This window comes from Rhipicephalus microplus, chromosome 9, assembly GCF_043290135.1.
Source record: "Rhipicephalus microplus isolate Deutch F79 chromosome 9, USDA_Rmic, whole genome shotgun sequence".
Classification (NCBI taxonomy): domain Eukaryota; kingdom Metazoa; phylum Arthropoda; class Arachnida; order Ixodida; family Ixodidae; genus Rhipicephalus; species Rhipicephalus microplus.
The window spans coordinates 114812175-114837996 of record NC_134708.1 but is presented as its reverse complement, the minus strand read 5'-3'; positions in this window follow the sequence as shown (position 1 = coordinate 114837996).

Below are 25822 nucleotides of genomic sequence, written 5' to 3'. Positions count from 1 at the left end.
ATGTTCTGAAGGTGGTGAGAGTATAGCAGGACTGTCTCCATGGCACAATTGGCTAGCGCGGTCGGCCGTTAACCGAAAGGTTTGAGGTTCGAGCCCTCCCGGGAGTGGTGTGTTGCTTTTTTTCTTTGGGCTGATGCCTTTGACGATACGTTCTGATGGTGGTGAGAGTGGAACAAGACTGTCTCCGTGGCGCAATTGGCTAGCGCGTTCGCCCGTTAACCGAAAGGTTGGAGATTCGAGCCCACCCGGTGGTGGTGCGGCGCCTTTTTTTCTATGGGCTGATAGCTTTGAAGACATGTTCTGATGGTGGAGAGAGTGGAACAGGACTGTCTCCGTGGCGCAATTAGCTAGCGCGATCGGCTGTTAATCGAAAGGTTGGAGTTTCGAGCCCACCCGGTGGTGGTGTGTTGCTTTTTTCTTTGCGCTGATAGCTTTGAAGATATGTTCTGATGGTGATGGGAGTGGAGCAGGACTGTCTCCATGGCGCAATTGGCTATCGTGATGGGCTAATAACCAAAAGGTTGGAGTTTCGAGCCCACCCGGTGGTGGTGCGGCGCTTTTTTTTCTTTGGGCTGATAGCGTTGAAGATATGTTCTGATGGTGGTGAGAGTGGAGCAGGACTGTCTCCGTGGCGCAATCGGCTAGCGCGATCGGCTGTTAACCGAAAGGTTGGAGTTTCGAGCCCACCCGGTGGTGGTGTGGTGCTTTTTTTCCTTTGCGCTGATAGCGTTGAAGATATGTTCTGATGGTGGTGAGAGTATAGCAGGACTGTCTCCGTGGCACAATTGGCTAGCGCGGTCGGCTGTTAACCGAAAGGTTGGAGGTTCGAGCCCTCCCGGGAGTGGTGTGTTGCTTTTTTTTCTTTGGGCTGATACCTTTGAAGATACGTTCTGATGGTGGTGAGAGTGGAACAGGACTGTCTCCGTGGCGCAATTGGCTAGCGCGTTCGGCCGTTAACCGAAAGGCTGGTGATTCGAGCCCATCCGGTGGTCGTGCGGCGCCTTTTTTTCTATGGGCTGATAGCTTTGGAGACATGTTCTGATGGTGGAGAGAGTGGAACAGGACTGTATCCGTGGCGCAATTAGCTAGCGCGATCGGCTGTTAATCGAAAGGTTGGAGTTTCGAGCCCACCCGGTGGTGGTGCGGCGCTTTTTTTTCTTTGGGCTGATAGCTTTGAAGATACGTGTTGATGGTGATGACAGTGACGCAGGACTGTCTCCGTGGCGCGATTGGCTAGCGCGATCGGCTGTTAACCGAAAGGTTGGAGGTTCGAGCCCACCCGGTGGTGGTGCGGCGCTTTTTTTTCTATGGGCTGATAGCTTTGAAGTTATGTTCTGATGGTGGTGAGAGTGGAGCAGAACTGTCTCCATGGCACAATTGGCTAGCACGATCGGCTGTTAACCGAAAGGTAGGAGTTTCGAGCCCTCCTTGGAGTGGTGTGTTGCTTTTTTCTTTGCGCTGATAGCTTTGAAGATATGTTCTGATGGTGGTGAGAGTGGAGCACGACTGTCTCCGTGGCGCGATCGGCTAGCGCGATCGTCTGTTAACCGAAGGGTTGGAGGTTCGAGCCCACCCGGTGGTGGTGCTGCGCTTTTTTTCTATGGCCTGATAGCTTTGAAGCTATGTTCTAATGGTGGTGAGAGTAGACCAGGACTGTCTTCGTGGCGCAATTGGCTAGCGCGATCGGCTGTTAATCGAAAGGTTGGAGTTTGGAGCCCACCCGGTGGTGGTGCGGCGCTTTTTTTTCGTTGGGCTGATAGCTTTGATGATATGTTCTGATGGTGGTGAGAGTGGAGCAGAACTGTCTCCGTTTCGCAAGTGGCTAGCGCGAACGGCTGTTAACCGAAAGGTTGGTGTTTCGAGCCCTCCCGGGAGTGGTGTGTTGCTTTATTCTTTGCGCTGATAGCTTTGAAGACATGTTCTGATGGTGGAGAGAGTGGAACAGGACTGTCTCCGTGGCGCAATTAGCTAGCGCGATCGGCTGTTAATCGAAAGGTTGGAGTTTCGAGCCAACCCGGTGGTGGTGTGTAGCTTTTTTCTTTGCGCTGATAGCTTTGAAGATATGTTCTGATGGTGATGAGAGTGGAGCAGGACTGTCTCCATGGCGCAATTGACTATCGCGATGGGCTAATTACCAAAAGGTTGGAGTTTCGAGCCCACCCGGTGGTGGTGCGGCGCTTTTTTTTCTTTGGGCTGATAGCTTTGAAGATATATTCTGATGGTGGTGAGAGTGGAGCAGGACTGTCTCCATGGCGCAATCGGCTAGCGCGATCGGCTGTTAACCGAGAGGTTGGAGTTTCGAGCCCACCCGGTGGTGGTGCGGTGCTTTTTTTCCTTTGCGCTGATAGCTTTGAAGATATGTTCTGATGGTGGTGAGAGTATAGCAGGACTGTATCCGTGGCACAATTGGCTAGCGCGGTCGGCTGTTAACCGAAAGGTTGGAGGTTCGAGCCCTCCCGGGAGTGGTGGGTTGCTTTTTTTTCTTTGGGCTGATACCTTTGAAGATACGTTCTGATGGTGGTGAGAAAGGAACAGGACTGTCTCCGTGGCGCAATTGGCTTGCGCGTTCGGCCATTAACCGAAAGGTTGGAGATTCGAGCTAACCCGGTGGTGGTGCGGCGCCTTTTTTTCTATAGGCTGATAGCTTTGAAGACATGTTCATATGGTGGAGAGAGTGGAACAGGACTGTCTCCGTGGCGCAATTAGCTAGCGCGATCGGCTGTTAATCGAAAGGTTGGAGTTTCAAGCCCTCCCGGGAGTGGTGTGTGGCTTTTTTCTTTGCGCTGATAGCTTTGAAGATATGTTCTGATGGGGATGAGAGTGGAACAGGACTGTCTCTAGGGCGCTATTGGCTATCGCGATGGGCTAATAACCAAAAGGTTGGGGTTTCGAGCCCACCCGGTGGTGGTGGGCGCTTTTTTTTCTTTGGGCTGATAGCTTTGAAGATATGTTCTGATGGTGGTGAGAGTGGAGCAGGACTGTCTCTGTGGCGCAATCGGCTAGCGGGATCGGCTGTTAACCGAAAGGTTGGAGTTTCGAGCCCACCCGGTGGTTGTGCGGTGCTTTTTTTTCCTTTGCGGTGATAGCTTTGAAGATATGTTCTGAAGGTGGTGAGAGTATAGCAGGACTGTCTCCATGGCACAATTGGCTAGCGCGGTCGGCCGTTAACCGAAAGGTTTGAGGTTCGAGCCCTCCCGGGAGTGGTGTGTTGCTTTTTTTCTTTGGGCTGATGCCTTTGAAGATACGTTCTGATGGTGGTGAGAGTGGAACAAGACTGTCTCCGTGGCGCAATTGGCTAGCGCGTTCGCCCGTTAACCGAAAGGTTGGAGATTCGAGCCCACCCGGTGGTGGTGCGGCGCCTTTTTTTCTATGGGCTGATAGCTTTGAAGACATGTTCTGATGGTGGAGAGAGTGGAACAGGACTGTCTCCGTGGCGCAATTAGCTAGCGCGATCGGCTGTTAATCGAAAGGTTGGAGTTTCGAGCCCACCCGGTGGTGGTGTGTTGCTTTTTTCTTTGCGCTGATAGCTTTGAAGATATGTTCTGATGGTGATGAGAGTGGAGCAGGACTGTCTCCATGGCGCAATTGGCTATCGTGATGGGCTAATAACCAAAAGGTTGGAGTTTCGAGCCCACCCGGTGGTGGTGCGGCGCTTTTTTTTCTTTGGGCTGATAGCGTTGAAGATATGTTCTGATGGTGGTGAGAGTGGAGCAGGACTGTCTCCGTGGCGCAATCGGCTAGCGCGATCGGCTGTTAACCGAAAGGTTGGAGTTTCGAGCCCACCCGGTGGTGGTGTGGTGCTTTTTTTCCTTTGCGCTGATAGCGTTGAAGATATGTTCTGATGGTGGTGAGAGTATAGCAGGACTGTCTCCGTGGAACAATTGGCTAGCGCGGTCGGCTGTTAACCGAAAGGTTGGAGGTTCGAGCCCTCCCGGGAGTGGTGTGTTGCTTTTTTTTCTTTGGGCTGATACCTTTGAAGATACGTTCTGATGGTGGTGAGAGTGGAACAGGACTGTCTCCGTGGCGCAATTGGCTAGCGCGTTCGGCCGTTAACCGAAAGGCTGGTGATTCGAGCCCATCCGGTGGTGGTGCGGCGCCTTTTTTTCTATGGGCTGATAGCTTTGGAGACATGTTCTGATGGTGGAGAGAGTGGAACAGGACTGTATCCGTGGCGCAATTAGCTAGCGCGATCGGCTGTTAATCGAAAGGTTGGAGTTTCGAGCCCACCCGGTGGTGGTGCGGCGCTTATTTTTCTTTGGGCTGATAGCTTTGAAGATACGTGTTGATGGTGATGACAGTGACGCAGGACTGTCTCCGTGGCGCGATTGGCTAGCGCGATCGGCTGTTAACCGAAAGGTTGGAGGTTCGAGCCCACCCGGTGGTGGTGCGGCGCTTTTTTTTCTATGGGCTGATAGCTTTGAAGTTATGTTCTGATGGTGGTGAGAGTGGAGCAGAACTGTCTCCATGGCGCAATTGGCTAGCACGATCGGCTGTTAACCGAAAGGTAGGAGTTTCGAGCCCTCCTTGGAGTGGTGTGTTGCTTTTTTCTTTGCGCTGATAGCTTTGAAGATATGTTCTGATGGTGGTGAGAGTGGAGCACGACTGTCTCCGTGGCGCGATCGGCTAGCGCGATCGTCTGTTAACCGAAAGGTTGGAGGTTCGAGCCCACCCGGTGGTGGTGCTGCGCTTTTTTCTATAGCCTGATAGCTTTGAAGCTATGTTCTAATAGTGGTGAGAGTAGACCAGGACTGTCTTCGTGGCGCAATTGGCTAGCGCGATCGGCTGTTAATCGAAAGGTTGGAGTTTGGAGCCCACCCGGTGGTGGTGCGGCGCTTTTTTCTCGTTGGGCTGATAGCTTTGATGATATGTTCTGATGGTGGTGAGAGTGGAGCAGAACTGTCTCCGTTTCGCAAGTGGCTAGCGCGAACGGCTGTTAACCGAAAGGTTGGTGTTTCGAGCCCTCCCGGGAGTGGTGTGTTGTTTTATTCTTTGCGCTGATAGCTTTGAAGACATGTTCTGATGGTGGAGAGAGTGGAACAGGACTGTCTCCGTGGCGCAATTAGCTAGCGCGATCGGCTGTTAATCGAAAGGTTGGAGTTTCGAGCCAACCCGGTGGTGGTGTGTTGCTTTTTTCTTTGCGCTGATAGCTTTGAAGATATGTTCTGATGGTGATGAGAGTGGAGCAGGACTGTCTCCATGGCGCAATTGGCTCTCGCGATGGGCTAATTACCAAAAGGTTGGAGTTTCGAGCCCACCCGGTGGTGGTGCGGCGCTTTTTTTTCTTTGGGCTGATAGCTTTGAAGATATATTCTGATGGTGGTGAGAGTGGAGCAGGACTGTCTCCATGGCGCAATCGGCTAGCGCGATCGGCTGTTAACCGAGAGGTTGGAGTTTCGAGCCCACCCGGTGGTGGTGCGGTGCTTTTTTTCCTTTGCGCTGATAGCTTTGAAGATATGATCTGATGGTGGTGAGAGTATAGCAGGACTGTATCCGTGGCACAATTGGCTAGCGCGGTCGGCTGTTAACCGAAAGGTTGGAGGTTCGAGCCCTCCCGGGAGTGGTGGGTTGCTTTTTTTTCTTTGGGCTGATACCTTTGAAGATACGTTCTGATGGTGGTGAGAAAGGAACAGGACTGTCTCCGTGGCGCAATTGGCTTGCGCGTTCGGCCATTAACCGAAAGGTTGGAGATTCGAGCTAACCCGGTGGTGGTGCGGCGCCTTTTTTTCTATAGGCTGATAGCTTTGAAGACATGTTCTGATGGTGGAGAGAGTGGAACAGGACTGTCTCCGTGGCGCAATTAGCTAGCGCGATCGGCTGTTAATCGAAAGGTTGGAGTTTCGAGCCCACCCGGTGGTGGTGCGGCGCTTTTTTTTTCTTTGGGCTGATAGCTTTGAAGATATGTTCTGATGGTGGTGAGAGTGAAGCAGGACTGTCTCCATGGCGCAATTGGCTAGCACGATCGGCTGTTAACCGAAAGGTAGGAGTTTTGAGCCCGCCTTGGTGTGGTGTGTTGCTTTTTTCTTTGCGCTGATAGCTTTGAAGATATGTTCTGATGGTGGTGAGAGTGGAGCACGACTGTCTCCGTGGCGCGTTTGGCTAGCGCGATCGTCTGTTACCTGAAAGGTTGGAGGTTCGAGCCCACCCGGTGGTTGTGCGGTGCTTTTTTTCTATGGCCTGATAGCTTTGAAGATATGTTCTAATGGTGGTGAGAGTAGACCAGGACTGTCTCCGTGGCGCAATTGGCTAGCGCGATCGGCTGTTAATCGAAAGGTTGGAGTTTGGAGCCAACCCGGTGGTGGTGCGGCGCTTTTTTTTCTTTGGGCTGATAGCTTTGAAGATATGTTCTGATGGTGGTGAGAGTGGAGCAGGACTGTCTCCGTTGCGCAATTGGCTAGCGCGAGCGTCTGTTAACCGAAAGGTTGGGGGTTCGAGCCCACCCGGTGGTGGTGCGGCGCTTTTTTTAGGCTGATAGCTTTGAAGATATGTTCTGATGGTGGTGAGAGTGGAGCACGACTGTCTCCGTGGCGCAATTGGCTAGCGCGATCGGCTGTTAACCGAAAGGTTGGAGTTTCGAGCCCTCCGGGAGTGGTGTGTTGCTTTATTCTTTGCGCTGATAGCTTTGAAGATATGTTTTGATGGTGGTGAGAGTGGAGCACGACTGTCTCTGTGGCGCGATCGGCTAGCGCGAGCGTCTGTTAACCGAAAGGTTGGGGGTTCGAGCCCACCCGGTGGTGGTGCGGCGCCTTTTTTAGGCTGATAGCTTTGAAGATATGTTCTGATGGTGGTGAGAGTGGAGCACGACTGTCTCCGTAGCGCAATTGGCTAGCGCGATCGGCTGCTAACTGAAAGGTTGGAGGTTCGAACACTCCCGCGAGTGGTGTGTTGCTTCTTTTTCTTTGGGCTGATGGTTTTGAAGATATGTTCTGATGGTGGTGAGAGTGGAGCAGGACTGTCTCCGGGGCGCCATTGGCTAGCGCGATCGGATGTTAACCGAAAGGTTGGAGGTTCGAGCCCACCCGCTGGTGGTGCGGCGCTTTTTTTTCTTTGGGCTGATAGCTTTGAAGATATGTTCTGATGGTGGTGAGAGTAGAGCAGGACTGTCTCCGTGGCGCAATTGGCTAGCACGATCGGCTGTTAACCGAATGATTGGAGTTTCGAGCCCACCCGGTGGTGGTGTGTTGCTTTTTTCTTTGCGCTGATAGCTTTGAAGATATGTTCTGATGGTGGTGAGAGTGGAGCACGACTGTCTCGATGGCGCAATTGGCTAGCGCGATCGGCTGTTAACCGAAAGGTTGGAGGTTCAAGCCCACTCGGTGGTGGTGCGGCGCTTTTTTTCCTTTGGGCGGATAGCTCTGAAAAAATGTTCTGACGGTGTGAGAGTGGAGCCCGACTGTCTCCGTGGCGCAATTGGCTAGCGCGATCGGCTGTTAACCGAAAGGTTGGAGGTTCGAGCCCTCCCGGGAGTGGTGTGTTGCTTTTTTTTCTTGGGCTGATAGCTTTGAAGATATGTTCTGATGGTGATGAGAGTGGAGCAGGACTGTCTCCATGGCGCAATTGGCTATCGCGATGGGCTAATTACCAAAAGGTTGGAGTTACGAGCCCACCCGGTGGTGGTGCGGCGCTTTTTTTTCTTTGGGCTGATAGCTTTGAAGATATGTTCTGATGGTGGTGAGAGTGGAGCAGGACTGTCTCCGTGGCGCAATCGGCTAGGGCGATCGGCTGTTAACCGAAAGGTTGGAGTTTCGAGCCCACCCCATGGTGGTTCGGCGCTTTTTTTTCTTTGGGCTGATAGCTTTGAAGATATGTTCTGATGGTGGTGAGAGTGGAGCAGGACTGTCTCCGTGGCGCAATTGGCTAGCGCGATCGGCTATTAATCGAAAGGTTGGAGTTTCGAGCCCTCCCGGGAGTGGTGTGTTGCTTTTTTCTTTGCGCTTATAGCTTTGAAGATATGTTCTGATGGTGATGAGAGTTGAGCAGGACTGTCTCCATGGCGCAATTGGCTAGCGCGATGGGCTAAAAACCAAAAGGTTCGAGTTTCGAGCCCACCCGGTGGTGGTGCGGTGCTTTTTTTTCTTTGGGCTGATAGCTTTGAAGATATGTTCTGGTGATGGTGAGAGTGGAGCAGGACTGTTTCCGTGGCGCAATCGGCCTGCGCGATCGGCTGTTAACCGAAAGGTTGGAGTTTCGAGCCCACCCGGTGGTGGTGCGGCGCTTTTTTTCCTTTGGGCTGATAGCCTTGAAGATATGTTCTGATGGTGGTGAGAGTATAGCAGGACTGGCTCCGTGGCACAATTGGCTAGCGCGGTCGGCTGTTAACCGAAAGGTTGGAGGTTCGAGCCCTCCCGGGAGTGGTGTGTTGCTTTCTTTTCTTTGGGCTGATAGCTTTGAAGATATGTTCTGATGGTGGTGAGAGTGGAACAGGACTGTCTCCGTGGCGCAATTGCCTAGCGCGTTCCGCCGTTAACCGAAAGGTTGGAGGTTCGAGCCCACCCGGTGGTGGTGCGGCGCCTTTTTTTCTATGGGCTGATAGCTTTGAAGTAATGTTCTGATGGTGGTGAGAGTAGAACAGGACTGTCTCCGTGGCGCAATTAGCTAGCGTGATCGGCTGTTAATCGAAAGGTTGGAGTTTCGAGCCCACCCGGTGGTGGTGCGGCGCTTTTTTTCTTTGGGCTGGTAGCTTTGAAGATATGTTCTGATGGTGGTGACGGTGGAGCAGGACTGTCTTCGTGGCGCGATTGGCTAGCGCGATCGTCTGTTACCCGAAAGGTTGGAGGTTCGAACCCACCCGGTTGTGGTGTGGCGCTTTTTTTTCTTTAAGCTGATAGCTTTGAAGTATTGTTCTGATGGTGGTGAGAGTGGAGCACGACTGTCTCCGTGGCGCAAGGGGCTCGCGCGATCGGCTGTTAACTGAAAAGTTGGAGTTTCGAGCCCTCCCGGGAGTGGTGTGTTGCTTTTTTCTTTGCGCTGATAGCTTTCGAAAAATGTTCTAACGTTAGTGAGATTGGAGCACGACTATCTTCGTGGTGCAATTGGCTAGCACGTTCGGCTGTTAGCCAAAAAAATGGAGGTTTGAGCCCTCCCGGGAGTGGTGTGTTGCTTTTTTCTTTGCTCTGATAGCTTTGAAGATATGTTCTGATGGTGGTGAAAGTGGAGCACGACTGTCTCCATGGCGCAATCGGCTAGCGCGATCGGCTGGTAACCGAAAGGTTGGAGTGTCGAGCCCTCCCGTGAGTGGTGTGTTGCTTTTTTCTTTGCGCTGATAGCTTTGAAGATATGTTCTGATGGTGGTGAGAGGGGAGCACGACTATCTTCGTGGCGCGATTGGCTAGCGCGATCGTCTGTTAACCGAAAGGTTGGAGGTTCGAGCCCACCCGGTGGTTGTGCGGCGCTTTTTTTCTATGGCCTGATAGCTTTGAAGATATGTTCTAATGGTGGTGAGAGTGGAACAGGACTGTCTCCGTGGCGCAATTGGCTAGCGCGATCGGCTGTTAATCGAAAGGTTGGAGTTTCGAGCCCACCCGGTGGTGGTTCGGCGCTTTTTTTTGGGGGGGGGCTGATAGCTTTGAAAATATGTTCTGATGGTGGTGAGAGTGGAGCAGGACTGTCTCCGTTGCGCAATTGGCTAGCGCGATCGGCTGTTAGCCGAAAGGTTGGTGTTTCGAGCCCTCCCGGTAGTGGTGTGTTGCTTTTTTCGTTGCGCTGATAGCTTTGAAGTTATGTTCTGTTGGTGGTGAGAGTGGAGCACGACTGTCTCCGTGGCGCGATCGGCTAGCGCGATCGTCTGTTAATTGAAAGGTTGGAGGTTCGAGCCCACCCGGTGGTGGTGCGGCGCTTTTTTTTCTTTAGGCTGATAGCTTTGAAGATATGTTCTGATGGTGGTGAGAGTGGAGCACGACTGTCTCCGTGGCGCAATTGGCTAGCGCGATCGGCTGCTTACTGAAAGGTTGGAGGTCGAGGCCTCCCGGGAGTGGTGTGTTGCTTTTCTTTCTTTGGGCTGATAGCTTTGAAGATATGTTCTGATGGTGGTGAGAGTGGAGCAGGACTGTCTCCGGGGCGCAATCGGCTACCGCGATCGGCTGTTAACCAAAAGGTTGGAGGTTTGAGCCCACCCGGTGGTTGTGCGGCGCTTTTTTTCTTTTGGCTGATAGCTTTGAAGATATGTTCTGATGGTGGTGAGAGTGGAGCAGGACTGTCTCCGTGGCGCAATTGGCTAGCACGATCGGCTGTTAACCGAAAGGTTGGAGTTTCGAGCCCACCCCGTGGTGGTGCGGCGCTTTTTTTCTTTGGACTGATAGCTTTGAAGATATGTTCTGATGGTGGTGAGAGTGGAGCAGGACTGTCTCCGTGGCGCAATTGGCTAGCGCGTTGGGCTAATAACCAAACGGTTGGAGTTTCGAGCCCACCCGGTGGTGGTGCGGCGATTTTTTTTCTTTGGGCTGATAGCTTTGAAGATATGTTCTGGTGATGGTGAGAGTGGAGCAGGACTGTTTCCGTGGCGCAATCGGCCTGCGCGATCGGCTGTTAACCGAAAGGTTGGAGTTTCGAGCCCACCCGGTGGTGGTGCGGCGCTTTTTTTCCTTTGGGCTGATAGCTTTGAAGATATGTTCTGAAGGTGGTGAGAGTATAGCAGGACTGTCTCCGTGGCACAATTGGCTAGCGCGGTCGGCTGTTAACCGAAAGGTTGGAGGTTCGAACCCTCCCGGGAGTGGTGTGTTGCTTTTTTTTCTTTGGGCTGATAGCTTTGAAGATATGTTCTGATGGTGGTGAGAGTGGAACAGGACGGTCTCCGTGGCGCAATTGGCTAGCGCGTTCGGCCGTTAACCGAAAGGTTGGAGGTTCGAGCCCACCCGGTGGTGGTGCGGCGACTTTTTTTCTATGTCTGTTAGCTTTGAAGATATGTTCTGATGGTGGTGATAGTAGAACAGGACTGTCTCCGTGGCGCAATTACCTAGTGCGATCGGCTGTTAATCGAAAGGTTGGCGTTTCGAGCCCACCCGGTGGTGGTGCGGTGCTTTTTTTCTTTGGGCTGATAGCTTTGAAGGTATGTTCTGATGGTGGTGATAGTGGAGCACGACTGTCTCCGTGGCGCAATCGGCTAGCGCGATCGGCTGTTAACTGAAAGGTTGGAGGTTCGAGCCCTCCCGAGAGTGGTGTGTTGCTTTTTTCTTTGCGCTGATAGCTTTCGAAAAATGTTCTAACGGTAGTGAGATTAGAGCACGACTGTCTTCGTGGTGCAATTGGCTAGCACGTTCGGCTGTTAACCAAAAAATTGGAGGTTTGAGCCCTCCCGAGAGTGGTGTGTTGCTTTTTTCTTTGCGCTGATAGCTTTGAAGATATGTTCTGATGGTGGTGAAAGTGAAGCACGACTGTCTCCATGGCGCAATCGGCTAGCGCGATCGGCTGTTAACCGAAAGGTTGGAGTTTTGAGCCCTCCCGTGAGTGGTGTGTTGCTTTTTTCTTTGCGCTGATAGCTTTGAAGATATGTTCTGATGGTGGTGAGAGAGGAGCACGACTGTCTCCGTGGCGCGATTGGCTAGCGCGATCGTCTGTTAACCGAAAGGTTGGAGGTTCGAGCCCACCCGGTGGTGGTGCGGCGCTTTTTTTCTATGGCCTGATAGCTTTGAAGATATGTTCTAATGGTGGTGAGAGTGGAACAGGACTGTCTCCGTGGCGCTATTGGCTAGCGCGATCGGCTGTTAATCGAAAGGTTGGAGTTTCGAGCCCACCCGGTGGTGGTGCGGCGCTTTTTTTGGGGGGGCTGATAGCTTTGAAGATATGTTCTGATGGTGGTCAATGTGGAGCAGGACTGTCTCCGTGGCGCAATTGGCTAGCGGGATCGGCTGCTTACTGAAAGGTTGGAGGTCGAGCCGTCCCGAGAGTGGTGTATTGCTTTTTTTTCTTTGGGCTGATAGCTTTGAAGATATGTTCTGATGGTGGTTAGAGTGGAGGAGGTATGTCTCCGTGGCGCAATTGGCTAGCGCGATCGGCTGTTAACCGAAAGGTTCGAGTTTTGAGCCCACCCCGTGGTGGTGCGGCGCTTTTTTTTTCTTTGGGCTGATAGCTTTGAAGATATGTTCTGATGGTGGTGAGAGTGAAGCAGGACTGTCTCCGTGGCGCAATTGGCTAGCGCGATCGGCTGTTAATCGAAAGGTTGGAGTTTCGAGCCCTCCCGGGAGGGGTGTGTTGCTTTTTTCTTTGCGCTGATAGCTTTGAAGATATGTTCTGATGGTGATGAGAGTGGAGCAGGACTGTCTCCATGGCGCAATTGGCTAGCGCGATGGGCTAATTACCAAAAGGTTGGAGTTTCGAGCCCACCCGGTGGTGGTGCGGCGCTTTTTTTCTTTGGGCTGATAGCTTTGAAGATATGTTCTAACGGTGGTGAGATTGGAGCACGACTGTCTCCGTGGTGCAATTGGCTAGCACGTTCGGCTGTTAACCAAAAAGTTGGAGGTTTCAGCCCTCCCGGGAGTGGTGTGTTGCTTTTTTCTTTGCGCTGATAGCTTTGAAGATATGTTCTGATGGTGGTGAGAGTGGAGCACGACTGTCTCCATGGCGCAATCGGCTAGCGCGATCGGCTGTTAACCGAAAGGTTGGTGTTTTGAGCCCTCCCGGGAGTGGTGTGTTGCTTTTTTCTTTGCGCTAATAGCTTTGAAGATATGTTCTGATGGCGGTGAGAGTGGAGCACGACTGTATCCGTGGCGCGATCGGCTAGCGCGATCGTCTGTTAACCGAAAGGTTGGAGGTTCGCGCCCACCCGGTGGTGGTGCGGCGCTTTTTTTTCTTTAGGCTGATAGCTTTGAAGATATGTTCTGATGGTGGTGAGAGTGGAGCAGGACTGTCTCCGGGGCGCAATTGGCTAGCGCGATCGGCTGTTAACCGAAAGGTTGGAGGTTCGAGCCCACCTGGTGGTGGTGCGGCGCTTTTTGTCCTTTGGGCTGATAGCTTTGAAGATATGTTCTGATGGTGGTGAGAGTGGAGCAGGACTGTCTCCGTGGTGCAATTGGCTAGCACGATCGGCCGTTAACCGAAAGGTTGGAGTTTGGAGCCCACCCGGTGGTGGTGTGTTGCTTTTTTTGCGCTGATAGCTTTGAAGATATGTTCTGATGGTGGTGAGAGGGGATCACGGCTGTCTCCGTGGCGATATTGGCTAGCGCGATCGGCTGTTAACCGAAAGGTTGGAGGTTCAAGCCCACTCGGTGGTGGTGCGGCGCTTTTTTTCCTTTGGGCGGATAGCACTGAAGAAATGTTCTAACGGTGTGAGAGTGGAGCACGACTGTCTCCGTGGCGCAATTGGCTAGCGCGATCGGCTGTTAACCGAAAGGTTCGAGTTTCGAGCCCACCCCGTGGTGGTGCGGCGCTTTTTTTCTTTGGGCTGATAGCTTTGAACATAGGTTCTGATGGTGGTGAGAGTGGAGCAGGACTGTCTCCGTGGCGCCATTGGCTAGCACGATGGGCTAATAACCAAAAGGTTGGAGTTTCGAGCCCACCCGGTGGTGGTGCGGCGATTTTTTTTCTTTGGGCTGATAGCTTTGAAGATATGTTCTGGTGATGGTGAGAGTGGAGCAGGACTGTTTCCGTGGCGCAATCGGCCTGCGCGATCGGGTGTTAACTGAAAGGTTGGAGGTTCGAGCCCTCCCGAGAGTGGTGTGTTGCTTTTTTCTTTGCGCTGATAGCTTTCGAAAAATGTTCTAACGGTAGTGAGATTAGAGCACGACTGTCTTCGTGGTGCAATTGGCAAGCACGTTCGGCCGTTAACCAAAAAATTGGAGGTTTGAGCCCTCCTGGGAGTGGTGTGTTGCTTTTTTCTTTGCGCTGATAGCTTTGAAGATATGTTCTGATGGTGGTGAAAGTGAAGCACGACTGTCTCCATGGCGCAATCGGCTAGCGCGATCGGCTGTTAACCGAAAGGTTGGAGTTTGGAGCCCTCCCGTGAGTGGTGTGTTGCTTTTTTCTTTGCGCTGATAGCTTTGAAGATATGTTCTGATGGTGGTGAGAGTGGAGCACGACTGTCTCCGTGGCGCAATCGGCTAGCGCGATCGGCTGTTAACTGAAATGTTGGAGGTTCGAGCCCTCCCGAGAGTGGTGTGTTGCTTTTTTCTTTGCGCTGATAGCTTTCGAAAAATGTTCTAACGGTAGTGAGATTAGAGCACGACTGTCTTCGTGGTGCAAATGGCTAGCACGTTCGGCTGTTAACCAAAAAATTGGAGGTTTGAGCCCTCCCGGGAGTGGTGTGTTGCTTTTTTCTTTGCGCTGATAGCTTTGAAGATATGTTCTGATGGTGGTGAAAGTGAAGCACGACTGTCTCCATGGCGCAATCGGCTAGCGCGATCGGCTGTTAACCGAAAGGTTGGAGTTTTGAGCCCTCCCATGAGTGGTGTGTTGCTTTTTTCTTTGCGCTGATAGCTTTGAAGATAGGTTCTTATGGTAGTGAGAGTGGAGCACGACTGTCTCCGTGGCGCTATTGGCTAGCGCGATCGGCTGTTAATCGAAAGGTTGGAGTTTCGAGCCCACCCGGTGGTGGTGCGGCGCTTTTTTTGGGGCGGCTGATAGCTTTGAAGATATGTTCTGATGGTGGTCAAAGTGGAGCAGGACTGTCTCCGTGGCGCAATTGGCTAGCGGGATCGGCTGTTAACCGAAAGGTTCGAGTTTCGAGCCCACCCGGTGGTGGTGCGGCGATTTTTTTTCTTTGGGCTGGTAGCTTTGAAGATATGTTCTGGTGATGGTGAGAGTGGAGCAGGACTGTTTCCGTGGCGCAATCGGCCTGCGCGATCGGCTGTTAACCGAAAGGTTGGAGTTTCGAGCCAACCCGATGGTGGTGCGGCGCTTTTTTTCCTTTGGGCTGATAGCTTTGAAGATATGTTCTGAAGGTGGTGAGAGTATAGCAGGACTGTCTCCGTGGCACAATTGGCTAGCGCGGTCGGCCGTTAACCGAAAGGTTGGAGGTTCGAGCCCACCCGGTGGTGGTGCGGCGACTTTTTTTTCTATGGGCTGTTAGCTTTGAAGATATGTTCTGATGGTGGTGATAGTAGAACAGGACTGTCTCCGTGGCGCAATTAGCTAGTGCGATCGGCTGTTAATCGAAAGGTTGGAGTTTCGAGCCCACCCGGTGGTGGTGCGGCGCTTTTTTTCCTTTGGGCTGATAGCTTTGAAGATATGTTCTGAAGGTGGTGAGAGTATAGCAGGACTGTCTCCGTGGCACAATTGGCTAGCGCGGTCGGCCGTTAACCGAAAGGTTGGAGGTTCGAGCCCACCCGGTGGTGGTGCGGTGCTTTTTTTCTTTGGGCTGATAGCTTTGAAGATATGTTCTGATGGTGGTGACAGTGGAGCAGGACTGTCTTCGTGGCGCGATTGGCTAGCGCGATCGTCTGTTAACCGAAAGGTTGGAGGTTCGAACAAACCCGGTTGTGGTGCGGCGCTTCTTTTTCTTTAAGCTGATAGCTTTGAAGGTATGTTCTGATGGTGGTGAGAGTGGAGCACGACTGTCTCCGTGGCGCAATCGGCTAGCGCGATCGGCTGTTAACTGAAAGGTTGGAGGTTCGAGCCCTCCCGAGATTGGTGTGTTGCTTTTTTCTTTGCGCTGATAGCTTTCGAAAAATGTTCTAACGGTAGTGAGATTAGAGCACGACTGTCTTCGTGGTGCAATTGGCTAGCACGTTCGGCTGTTAACCAAAAAATTGGAGGTTTGAGCCCTCCCGGGAGTGGTGTGTTGCTTTTTTCTTTGCGCTGATAGCTTTGAAGATATGTTCTGATGGTGGTGAAAGTGAAGCACGACTGTCTCCATGGCGCAATCGGCTAGCGCGATCGGCTGTTAACCGAAAGGTTGGAGTTTTGAGCCCTCCCGTGAGTGGTGTGTTGCTTTTTTCTTTGCGCTGATAGCTTTGAAGATATGTTCTGATGGTGGTGAGAGAGGAGCACGACTGTCTCCGTGGCGCGATTGGCTAGCGCGATCGTCTGTTAACCGAAAGGTTGGAGGTTCGAGCCCACCCGGTGGTGGTGCGGCGCTTTTTTTCTATGGCCTGATAGCTTTGAAGATATGTTCTAATGGTGGTGAGAGTGGAACAGGACTGTCTCCGTGGCGCTATTGGCTAGCGCGATCGGCTGTTAATCGAAAGGTTGGAGTTTCGAGCCCACCCGGTGGTGGTGCGGCGCTTTTTTTGGGGGGGGGGGCTGATAGCTTTGAAGATATGTTCTGATGGTGGTCAAAGTGGAGCAGGACTGTCTCCGTGGCGCAATTTGCTAGCGGGATCGGCTGCTTACTGAAAGGTTGGAGGTCGAGCCGTCCCGGGAGTGGTGTATTGCTTTTTTTTCTTTGGGCTGATAGCTTTGAAGATATGTTTTGATGGTGGTGAGAGTGGAGCAGGACTGTCTCCGGGGCGCAATCGGCTGGCGCGATCGGCTGTTAACCAAAAGGTTGGAGGTTCGAGCCCACCCGGTGGTGGTGCGGCGCTTTTTTTCTTTGGGCTGATAGCTTTGAAGATATGTTCTGATGGTGGTGAGAGTGGAGCAGGACTGTCTCCGTGGCGCAATTGGCTAGCACGATTGGCTGTTAACCGAAAGGTTGGAGTTTCGAGCCCACCCGGTGGTGGTGTGTTGCTTTTTTCTTTGCGCTGATAGCTTTGAAGATATGTTCTGATGGTGGTGAGAGTGGAACACGACTGTCTCCGTGGCGCAATTGGCTAGCGCGATCCGCTGTTAACCGAAAGGTTGGAGGTTCAAGCCCACTCAGTGGTGGTGGGCGCTTTTTTTCCTTTTGGCGGATAGCACTGAAGAAATATTCTAACGGTGTGAGAGTAGAGCACGACTGTCTCCATGGCGCAATTGGCTAGCGCGATCGGCTGTTAACCGAAAGGTTGGAAGTTCGAGCTCTCCCGATAGTGGTGCGTTGCTTTTTTTCTTTGGGCTGATAGCTTTGAAGATATGTTCTGATGGTGGTGAGAGTGGAGGAGGTATGTCTCCGTGGCACAATTGGCTAGCGCGATCGGCTGTTAACCGAAAGGTTCGAGTTTTGAGCCCACCCCGTGGTGGTGCGGCGCTTTTTTTTTCTTTGGGCTGATAGCTTTGAAGATATGTTCTGATGGTGGTGAGAGTGAAGCAGGACTGTCTTCGTGGCGCAATTGGCTAGCGCGATCGGCTGTTAATCGAAAGGTTGGAGTTTCAAGCCCTCCCGGGAGTGGTGTGTTGCTTTTTTCTTTGCGCTGATAGCTTTGAAGATATGTTCTGATGGTGATGAGAGTGGAGCAGGACTGTCTCCATGGCGCAATTGGCTATCGCGATGGGCTAATAACCAAAAGGTTGGAGTTTCGAGCCCACCCGGTGGTGGTGCGGCGCTTTTTTTTCTTTGGGCTGATAGCTTTGAAGATATGTTCTAACGGTGGTGAGATTGGAGCACGACTGTCTCCGTGGTGCAATTGGCTAGTACGTTCGGCTGTTAACCAAAAAGTTGGAGGTTTGAGCCCTCCCGGGAGTGGTGTGTTGCTTTTTTCTTTGCGCTGATAGCTTTGAAGATATGTTCTGATGGTGGTGAGAGTGGAGCACGACTGTCTCCATGGCGCATTCGGCTAGCGCGATCGGCTGTTAACCGAAAGGTTGGTGTTTTGAGCCCTCCCGGCAGTGGTGTGTTGCTTTTTTCTTTGCGCTGATAGCTTTGAAGATATGTTCTGATGGTGGTAAGAGTGGAGCACGACTGTCTCCATGGCGCAATTGGCTAGCGCAATGAGCTGTTAACCGAAAGGTTGGAGTTTTGAGCTCTCCCGGGAGTGGTGTGTTCTTTTTTCTTTGCGCTAATAGCTTTGAAGATATGTTCTGATGGCGGTGAGAGTGGAGCACGACTGTCTCCGTGGCGCGATCGGCTAGCGCGATCGTCTGTTAACCGAAAGGTTGGAGGTTCGCGCCCACCCGGTGGTGGTGCGGCGCTTTTTTTTCTTTAGGCTGATAGCTTTGAAGATATGTTCTGATGGTGGTGAGAGTGGAGCAGGACTGTCTCCGGGGCGCAATTGGCTAGCGCGATCGGCTGTTAACCGAAAGGTTGGAGGTTCGAGCCCACTCGGTGGTGGTGCGGCGCTTTTTTTCCTTTGGGCGGATAGCACTGAAGAAATGTTCTAACGGTGTGAGAGTGGAGCACGACTGTCTCCGTGGCGCAATTGGCTAGCGCGATCGGCTGTTAACCGAAAGGTTCGAGTTTCGAGCCCACCCCGTGGTGGTGCGGCGCTTTTTTTCTTTGGGCTAATAGCTTTGAAGATAAGTTCTGATGGTGGTGAGAGTGGAGCAGGACTGTCTCCGTGGCGCAATTGGCTAGCACGATGGGCTAATAACCAAAAGGTTGGAGTTTCGAGCCCACCCGGTGGTGGTGCGGCGATTTTTTTTCTTTGGGCTGATAGCTTTGAAGATATGTTCTGGTGATGGTGAGAGTGAAGCAGGACTGTTTCCGTGGCGCAATCGGCCTGCGCGATCGGCTGTTAACTGAAAGGTTGGAGGTTCGAGCCCTCCCGAGAGTGGTGTGTTGCTTTTTTCTTTGCGCTGATAGCTTTCGAAAAATGTTCTAACGGTAGTGAGATTAGAGCACGACCGTCTTCGTGGTGCAATTGGCTAGCACGTTCGGCTGTTAACCAAAAAATTGGAGGTTTGAGCCCTCCCGGGAGTGGTGTGTTGCTTTTTTCTTTGCGCTGATAGCTTTGAAGATATGTTCTGATGGTGGTGAAAGTGAAGCACGACTGTCTCCATGGCGCAATCGGCTAGCGCGATCGGCTGTTAACCGAAAGGTTGGAGTTTTGAGCCCTCCCGTGAGTGGTGTGTTGCTTTTTTCTTTGCGCTGATAGCTTTGAAGATATGTTCTGATGGTGGTGAGAGTGGAGCACGACTGTCTCCGTGGCGCAATCGGCTAGCGCGATCGGCTGTTAACTGAAAGGTTGGAGGTTCGAGCCCTCCCGAGAGTGGTGTGTTGCTTTTTTCTTTGCGCTGATAGCTTTCGAAAAATGTTCTAACGGTAGTGAGATTAGAGCACGACTGTCTTCGTGGTGCAATTGGCTAGCACGTTCGGCTGTTAACCAAAAAATTGGAGGTTTGAGCCCTCCCGGGAGTGGTGTGTTGCTTTTTTCTTTGCGCTGATAGCTTTGAAGATATGTTCTGATGGTGGTGAAAGTGAAGCACGACTGTCTCCATGGCGCAATCGGCTAGCGCGATCGGCTGTTAACCGAAAAGTTGGAGTTTTGAGCCCTCCCGTGAGTGGTGTGTTGCTTTTTTCTTTGCGCTGATAGCTTTGAAGATATGTTCTGATGGTGGTGAGAGTGGAGCACGACTGTCTCCGTGGTGCGATCGGCTAGTGCGATCGTCTGTTAACCGAAAGGTTGGAGGTTCGAGCCCACCCGGTGGTGGTGCGGCGCTTTTTTTCTATGGCCTGATAGCTTTGAAGATATGTTCTGATGGTGGTGAGAGGGGAGCACGACTGTCTCCGTGGCGATATTGGCTAGCGCGATCGGCTGTTAACCGAAAGGTTGGAGGTTCAAGCCCACTCGGTGGTGGTGCGGCGCTTTTTTTCCTTTGGGCGGATAGCACTGAAGAAATGTTCTAACGGTGTGAGAGTGGAGCACGACTGTCTCCGTGGCGCAATTGGCTAGCGCGATCGGCTGTTAACCGAAAGGTTCGAGTTTCGAGCCCACCCCGTGGTGGTGCGGCGCTTTTTTTCTTTGGGCTGATAGCTTTGAAGATATGTTCTGATGGTGGTGAGAGTGGAGCAGGACTGTCTCCGGGGCACAATCGGCTGGCGCGATCGGCTGTTAACCAAAAGGTTGGAGGTTCGAGCCCACCCGGTGGTGGTGCGGCGCTTTTTTTCTTTGGGCTGATAGATTTGAAGATATGTTCTGATGGTGGTGAGAGTGGAGCAGGACTGTCTCCTTGGCGCAATTGGCTAGCACGATTGGCTGTTAACCGAAAGGTTGGAGTTTCGAGCCCACCCGGTGGTGGTGTGTTGCTTTTTTCTTTGCGCTGATAGCTTTGAAGATATGTTCTGATGGTGGTGAGAGTGGAACACGACTGTCTCCGTGGCGCAATTGGCTAGCGCGATCCGCTGTTAACCGAAAGGTTGGAGGTTCAAGCCCACTCAGTGGTGGTGCGGCGCTTTTCTTCCTTTGGGCGGATAGCACTGAAGAAATGTTCTAACGGTGTGAGAGTAGAGCACGACTGTCTCCGTGGCGCAATTGGCTAGCGCGATCGGCTGTTAACCGAAAGGTTCGAGTTTCGAGCCCACCCCGTGGTGGTGCGGCGCTTTTTTTTCCTTGGGCTGATAGCTTTGAAGATATGTTCTGATGGTGGTGAGAGTGAAGCAGGACTGTCTCCGTGGCGCAATTGGCTAGCGCGATCGGCTGTTAATCGAAAGGTTGGAGTTTCGAACCCTCCAGGGAGTGGTGTGTTGCTTTTTTCTTTGCGCTGATAGCTTTGAAGATATTTTCTGATGGTGATGAGAGTGGAGCAGGACTGTCTCCATGGCGCAATTGGCTAGCGCGATGGGCTAATAAGCAAAAGGTTGGAGTTTCGAGCCCACCCGGTGGTGGTGCGGCGCTTTTTTTTCTTTGGGCTGATAGCTTTGAAGATATGTTCTAACGGTGGTGAGATTGGAGCACGACTGTCTCCGTGGTGCAATTGGCTAGCACGTTCGGCTGTTAACCAAAAAGTTGGAGGTTTAAGCCCTCCCGGGAGTGGTGTGTTGCTTTTTTCTTTGCGCTGATAGCTTTGAAGATATGTTCTGATGGTGGTGAGAGTGGAGCATGACTGTCTCCATGGCGCAATCGGCTAGCGCGATTGGCTGTTAACCGAAAGGTTGGTGTTTTGAGCCCTCCCGGCAGTGGTGTGTTGCTTTTTTCTTTGTGCTGATAGCTTTGAAGATATGTTCTGATGGTGGTAAGAGTGGAGCACGACTGTCTCCATGGCGCAATTGGCTAGCGCAATGAGCTGTTAACCGAAAGGTTGGAGTTTCGAGCTCTCCCGGGAGTGGTGTGTTGCTTTTTTCTTTGCGCTAATAGCTTTGAAGATATGTTCTGATGGCGGTGAGAGTGGAGCACGACTGTCTCCGTGGCGCGATCGGCTAGCGCGATCGTCTGTTAACCGAAAGGTTGGAGGTTCGCGCCCACCCGGTGGTGGTGCGGCGCTTTTTTTTCTTTAGGCTGATAGCTTTGAAGATATGTTCTGATGGTGGTGAGAGTGGAGCAGGACTGTCTCCGGGGCGCAATTGGCTAGCGCGATCGGCTGTTAACCGAAAGGTTGGAGGTTCGAGCCCACCTGGTGGTGGTGCGGCGCTTTTTTTTCTTTGGGCTGATAGCTTTGAAGAGATGTTCTGATGGTGGTGAGAGTGGAGCAGGACTGTCTCCGTGGCGCAATTGGCTAGCACGATCGGCCGTTAACCGAAAGGTTGGAGTTTGGAGCCCACCCGGTGGTGGTGTGTTGCTTTTTTTGCGCTGATAGCTTTGAAGATATGTTCTGATGGTGGTGAGAGGGGAGCACGACTGTCTCCGTGGCGATATTGGCTAGCGCGATCGGCTGTTAACCGAAAGGTTGGAGGTTCAAGCCCACTCGGTGGTGGTGCGGCGCTTTTTTTCCTTTGGGCGGATAGCACTGAAGAAATGTTCTAACGGTGTGAGAGTGGAGCACGACTGTCTCCGTGGCGCAATTGGCTAGCGCGATCGGCTGTTAACCGAAAGGTTCGAGTTTCGAGCCCACCCCGTGGTGGTGCGGCGCTTTTTTTCTTTGGGCTGATAGCTTTGAAGATATGTTCTGATGGTGGTGAGAGTGGAGCAGGACTGTCTCCGTGGCGCAATTGGCTAGCACGATGGGCTAATAACCAAAAGGTTGGAGTTTCGAGCCCACCCGGTGGTGGTGCGGCGATTTTTTTTCTTTGGGCTGATAGCTTTGAAGATATGTTCTGGTGATGGTGAGAGTGGAGCAGGACTGTTTCCGTGGCGCAATCGGCCTGCGCGATCGGCTGTTAACCGAAAGGTTGGAGTTTCGAGCCCACCCGGTGGTGGTGCGGCGCTTTTTTTCCTTTGGGCTGATAGCTTTGAAGATATGTTCTGAAGGTGGTGAGAGTATAGCAGGACTATCTCCGTGGCACAATTGGCTAGTGCAGTCGGCTGTTAACCGAAAGGTTGGAGGTTCGAGCCCTCCCGGGAGTGGTGTGTTGCTTTTTTTTCTTTGGGCTGATAGCTTTGAAGATATGTTCTGATGGTGGTGATAGTAGAACAGGACTGTCTCCGTGGCGCAATTAGCTAGCGCGATCGGCTGTTAATCGAAAGTTTGGCGTTTCAGCCCACCCGGTGGTGGTGCGGCGCTTTTTTTCTTTGGGCTGATAGCTTTGAAGATATGTTCTGATGGTGGTGACAGTGGAGCAGGACTGTCTTCGTGGCGCAATTGGCTAGGGCGATCGTCTGTTAACCGAAAGGTTGGAGGTTCGAACCCACCCGGATGTGGTGAGGCGCTTTTTTTTCTTTAAGCTGATAGCTTTGAAGATATGTTCTGATGGTAGTGAGAGTGGAGCACGACTGTCTCCGTGGCACAATCGGCTAGCGCGATCGGCTGTTAACTGAAAGGTTGGAGTTTCCAGCCCTCCAGGGAGTGGTGTGTTGCTTTTTTTTGCGCTGATAGCTTTCGAAAAATGTTCTAACGGTAGTGAGATTAGAGCACGACTGTCTTCGCTGTGCAATTGGCTAGCACGTTCGGCTGTTAACCGAAAAATTGGACGTTTGAGCCCTCCCGGGAGTGGTGTGTTGCGTTTTTCTTTGCGCTGATAGCTTTGAAGATATGTTCTGATGGTGGTGAAAGTGAAGCACGACTGTCTCCATGGCGCAATCGGCTAGCGCGATCGGCTGTTAACCGAAAGGTTGGAGTTTTGAGCCCTCCCGTGAGTGGTGTGTTGCTTTTTTCTTTGCGCTGATAGCTTTGAAGGTATGTTCTGATGGTGGTGAGAGTGGAGCACGACTGTCTCCGTGGCGCGATTGGCTTGCGCGGTCGTCTGTTAACCGAAAGGTTGGAGGTTCGAGCCCACCCGGTGCTGGTGCGGCGCTTTTTTTCTATGGCCTGATAGCTTTGAAGATATGTTCTAACGGTGGTGAGAGTGGAACAGGACTGTCTCCGTGGCACTATTGGCTAGCGCGATCGGCTGTTAATCGAAAGGTTGGAGTTTCGAGCCCACCCGGTATTGGTGCGGCGCTTTTTTTGGGGGGGCTGATAGCTTTGAAGATATGTTCAGATGGTGGTCAAAGTGGAGCAGGACTGTCTCCGTGGCGCAATTGGCTAGCGCGATCGGCTGCTTACTGAAAGGTTGGAGGTCGAGCCGTCCCGGGAGTGGTGTATTGCTTTTTTTTCTTTGGGCTGATAGCTTTGAAGATATGTTCTGATGGTGGTGAGAGTGGAGCAGGACTGTCTCTGGGGCGCAATCGGCTGGCGCGATCGGCTGTTAACCAAAAGGTTGGAGGTTCGAGCCCACCCGGTGGTGGTGCGGCGCTTTTTTTCTATGGGCTGATAGCTTTGAAGATATGTTCTGATGGTGGTGAGAGTGGAGCAGGACTGTCTCCGTGGCGCAATTGGCTAGCACGATTGACTCTTAACCGAAAGGTTGGAGTTTGGAGCCTACCCAGTGGTGGTGTGTTGCTTTTTTCTTTGCGCTGATAGCTTTGAAGATATGTTCTGATGGTGGTGAGAGTGTAACACGACTGTCTCCGTGGCGCAATTGGCTAGCGCGATCTGCTGTTAACCGAATGGTTGGAGGTTCAAGCCCACTCGGTGGTGGTGCGGCGCTTTTTTTCCTTTGGGCGGATAGCACTGAAGAAATGTTCTAACGGTGTGAGAGTAGAGCACGACTGTCTCCATGGCGCAATTGGCTAGCGCGATCGGCTGTTAACCGAAAGGTTGGAGGTTCGAGCCCTCCCGATAGTGGTGTGTTGCTTTTTTTCTTTGGGCTGATAGCTTTGAAGATGTGTTCTGATGGTGGTGAGAGTGGAGGAGGTATGTCTCCGTGGCGCAATTGGCTAGCGCGATCGGCTGTTAATCGAAAGGTTGGAGTTTCGAGCCCACCCGGTATTGGTGCGGCGCTTTTTTTGGGGGGGGCTGATAGCTTTGAAGATATGTTCTGATGGCGGTCAAAGTGGAGCAGGACTGTCTCCGTGGCGCAATTGGCTAGCGCGATCGGCTGCTTACTGAAAGGTTGGAGGTCGAGCCGTCCCGGGAGTGGTGTATTGCTTTTTTTTCTTTGGGCTGATAGCTTTGAAGATATGTTCTGATGGTGGTGAGAGTGGAGCAGGACTGTCTCCGGGGCGCAATCGGCTGGCGCGATCGGCTGTTAACCAAAAGGTTGGAGGTTCGAGCCCACCCGGTGGTGGTGCGGCGCTTTTTTTCTTTGGGCTGATAGCTTTGAAGATATGTTCTGATGGTGGTGAGAGTGGAGCAGGACTGTCTCCGTGGCGCAATTGGCTAGCACGATTGGCTGTTAATCGAAAGGTTGGAGTTTGGAGCCCACCCAGTGGTGGTGTGTTGCTTTTTTCTTTGCGCTGATAGCTTTGAAGATATGTTCTGATGGTGGTGAGAGTGGAACACGACTGTCTCCGTGGCGCAAGTGGCTAGCGCGATCCGCTGTTAACCGAATGGTTGGAGGTTCAAGCCCACTCGGTGGTGGTACGGCGCTTTTTTTCCTTTGGGCGGATAGCACTGAAGAAATGTTCTAACGGTGTGAGAGTAGAGCACGACTGTCTCCATGGCGCAATTGGCTAGCGCGATCGGCTGTTAACCGAAAGGTTGGAGGTTCGAGCCCTCCCGATAGTGGTGTGTTGCTTTTTTTCTTTGGGCTGATAGCTTTGAAGATGTGTTCTGATGGTGGTGAGAGTGGAGGAGGTATGTCTCCGTGGCGCAATTGGCTAGCGCGATCGGCTGTTAACCGAAAGGTTCGAAAGGTTGGAGTTTCGAGCCCTCCCGGGAGTGGTGTGTTGCTTTTTTCTTTGCGCTGATAGCTTTGAAGATATGTTCTGATGGTGATGAGAGTGGAGCAGGACTGTCTCCATGGCGCAATCGGCTAGCGCGATCGGCTGTTAACCGAAAGGTTGGAGTTTTGAGCCCTCCCGGGAGTGGTGTGTTGCTTTTTTCTTTGCGCGGATAGCTTTGAAGATATGTTCTGATGGTGGTGAGAGTGGAGCAAGACTGTCTCCATGGCGCAATTGGCTAGCGCAATCAGCTGTTAACCGAAAGGTTGGAGGTTCGAGCCCTTTGGTGGTGGTGCGGCGCTTTTTTTTCTTTGGGCTGATAGCTTTGAAGTTATGTTCTGATGGTGGTGAGAGTGGAGCACGACTGTCTCCATGGCGCAATCGGCTAGCGCGATCGGCTGTTAACCGAAAGGTTGGAGTTTTCAGCCCTCCCGGGAGTGGTGTGTTGCTTTTTTCTTTGCGCGGATAGCTTTGAAGATATGTTCTGATGGTGGTGAGAGTGGAGCAAGACTGTCTCCATGGCACAATTGGCTAGCGCAATCAGCTGTTAACCGAAAGGTTGGAGTTTCGAGCTCTCACGGGAGTGGTGTGTTGCTTTTTTCTTTGCGCTGATAGCTTTGAAGATATGTTCTGATGGTGATGAGAGTGGAGCACGACTGTCTCCGTGGCGCGATCGGCAAGCGCGATCGTCTGTTAACCGAAAGGTTGGAGGTTCGAGCCCACCCGGTGGTGGAGCGGCGCTTTTTTTTCCTTAGGCTGATAGCTTTGAAGATATGTTCTGATGGTGGTGAGAGTGGAGCAGGACTGTCTCCGGGGCGCAATTGGCTAGCGCGATCGGCTGTTAACCGAAAGGTTGGAGGTTCGAG